Source organism: Lycium ferocissimum, chromosome 8 (genome assembly GCF_029784015.1).
Source record: "Lycium ferocissimum isolate CSIRO_LF1 chromosome 8, AGI_CSIRO_Lferr_CH_V1, whole genome shotgun sequence".
Taxonomy (NCBI): Eukaryota; Viridiplantae; Streptophyta; class Magnoliopsida; order Solanales; family Solanaceae; genus Lycium; species Lycium ferocissimum.
In genome coordinates, this window is record NC_081349.1 from 22,784,932 (window position 1) to 22,788,344 (window position 3,413).

Genomic DNA, 3,413 nt, shown 5'->3' on the forward strand with positions numbered 1-3,413 from the left:
CATCTTATTTGGGGGAATCCATCTTTGTGCATCATGGTAGATTAATTAATCATATACCACACATAAAAAACTGTTGGATGGAAATATTTGGTTCCTAACCCTAAACCAATTGTGAGGTGAAAATTAATCATAATTCAGCACATGAAGCATTGTTCTCATAAGCAATGGTTTAGCTTTTAAACGGAGGCATTCAACGCCAAACCAACTTGGATATAAATTAGCATTCACAAGATGAATTATCTTGATTACATAATTTGAAAATTGCGCTCTCAACTTAATCATTTTTGAGCAAGTAACTTTGCATATGTCAAACTGCAGGTTGACAATAAACGCACATGTGACTGTCTTATTGATGCATCTATTTAAGACATCACATAACGAGGTGAACGGCCCATATTCACCTTTTCTATATTTTTAATTTGGGAAATTTAATCCCAACATTAGCGAAGATAATCCACTTATCATGAGAACAAGCAACAAAAATAAATTCTTTAAGAATCTTACGGTTCTTCAATTTATGTCGAATATTCAATCTGCACATCATATTTGAATCGGGTGGCCAAATTGCTCATGCCAACTGATAAAATTATTTATAATAGTAAACTTCAGGTTTACCATGCCATGTGCTATTTTTTAGTAAACTTCTGATTTACTATGACATGAATTGGCTTTTGTATCAGTAAACTTCAGGTTTACCGTGACATGTGATTTCATCATGCTTATATTTGTATAATACAATTTGGAGAGTAAAGAGGGGTAACCTTTCACAGATATATTTCTTACCCATTATGATGTTGAAGATATTTAATCCTCCAATCATTTATAGCTTCACTATGATAGCCATTTACTTTAGTAAACTTCGGGTTTACTACAACTTGTGTTTCAATCATAACAATTTCTTATATTATGATATAGGATGAATGCATAATAATAAATAAACTCTTCGGGAGCTTTTGATTTATTTTTCATAATCAGATGTTGTTTGTACACTACTGGTATCATGATTCATGTAAACAAATAATTAGGCTCTTCTGGAGACCTTGATCATTAATTTTGTAATATCGAATATTACTTAGACATGTACTGCTGGTAGCATGAAAGAAATTTTATTCAGACTCTGTTGGTAGTATCATGAATCATCCAAAAAATAGTTACCTCCAAAAATCATCTCCTTTAACACGTCAGGTGTTTTTCTCCTCCATAAGTACCACCAAATGTGTTGCATGTAACACAAAGAAGATCTTTTTAGATACATTATGCACAAAACAAGCACTGTGCTATCAAGAATATGCTGCCATCTAAATTTGTAGCAACACTACTCTTACAAGCAAAATATTATTCTAGAAAGAAGGGGCACAGAGAAAGGCAATGAGTTCCCTGGGGAAGGTTCCATATTCATACACATCACATACTGTCAAGCGGTTATGTATGCCAACAAGGGCTTGATTGTTATCTCTCAAATAGTTTTAGAGTCTTACTACTTCGGGAGTAACTTTCGTATTTACTATTTCAAAAGTAATTTCCAGGGTCTTACTACTTTGGAAATTATTTTAAAATTTTACTACTGCCAGAGTAAATTTTAAAGTTTTACTACTTCGAGAGTAAATTTCAAAGTTTAACTACTTCAGGAGTAAACCATAGAATACTTCTTCTCAATTATTCTAGCTCTCCATAATCAAATGCACGTCTGTATTTATTAGCTTTACTAAATATTGTCATATTCACTTCAGGGAATGGATCTATATATGTTGTATTTATTTATAGTTCTATTCTTCAGGAATAGAACATAATCATCTGAACGTGCATTAACCACATCAAATTATAATAGCTTAGAACATCTTTTAAGATATTGCTACTTCAGGAGCAAATCGAAGCATGTATATAGAGATAAATATTACCACTTCGATGGTTATAGACATAAATAAATTTATTCATAACGTGACTTAAGAAATATTGTCACTTCGATAATCACATGCATAAATATAAAATTATCAAGTAAAAACATGATTTAAATATTGTAAATATTGAATGTCCGAGTCATTGCACTTTCACCTTCCACGGGAGTAATTAAATCTTCATGATTAACATGAATGAATACAAATATTAGATGTATCTAACAGAACCCTTAAGCAACTCATTATAAGGGGAAATATTGTATCTAACAGAACCTTTAAGCAACTCATCATAAGGGGAAATATTGAAGTCCTGGACATGTAGTAACATAATATTAAGGGCGTACCTGGCTGCCAAAGTGTAAAACAAACTTGAAAACTGATTAAAAACAAACCGTGATGGCCGCAAATATGCGGCTGCCATATCCCTTGTACTGGGTCATCCTTCTTATAATTAGCTATATTTATTTATTTGCATCTTTACCTAAAGATGTACTATTTCACCCTTTTTAAAAAAAATATACTTTACAATTCAAAGCTTTGTAATTGCTAGGTAGCGGACAGAAAAACACTCGGCAGTTTTACCGCCTCTGATGGTTATAAACCTAAATGAATTTAACTATTACGAGATTTATGAAATAAAACGGAGTGTAAATCCATACCTGAATTTGATGAACTATGCAAGCAAGAAGCTTTGGATCACCAATTTAGCAAACATATGCTATTTACGTATAAACAAAATTGACATAGAATCCTAAATTTTATGTCAAGTGGTACGGTATATATAGTAGTAAAGCAACGTATGTTTGTGGCTTCTAAACATATGTTTGTTGCTTCTCCTTTTCGTATGATATATAATATATATGGTTGTATACATCATTAAAAAAAAAAAAAAAAAAAAAACAGAGAAACGAAAAATTCCTCTCAACCTTCCGTATTACTAAGATAACAAGCATAGCCTTTTATACAACAAATACAATTCTAGCCAGTTCTTTTTTTTTTTTTCCTTCAAATTAGAAGTTTTACTTCAAGTCTTTGGAACGCATGTGTAATGGGTTAATCGACAGCTCATAAACAGATCTTTCTATAATACTTACCTAAAATGGCAGATAAGTTCACAAGTTCTACTCAATATGATGGAGGGTTAAACTATATCTCACTAGTATGCCTAGTTCAACCAATTATTGCATATTACTTCTAGTTTTAAAATAAAACAGTATATATAGATTATGCATTGTCCACCATATTTTGATACCCATTGAGTAGTTGTCTACGGTAACTAACCAAATTCTAGATTAATTAAATATTATTTGACCATTAGTGTTCATCGTGGTATTTCATGTCGTGGTAATAAGAGTTATCCAGAGAAAGTCATATATCATATTAAATGTGAGAAACTTGAGCAGATTCATAAAATAGTATAAACAAATGGACATGTACCTGGATCGGAGAAGAAATTATCCAACTCTTGCAAGAAGAAGGTAACACTCAGTTGAAGCAGATATCTAAATTGGTTAGAGG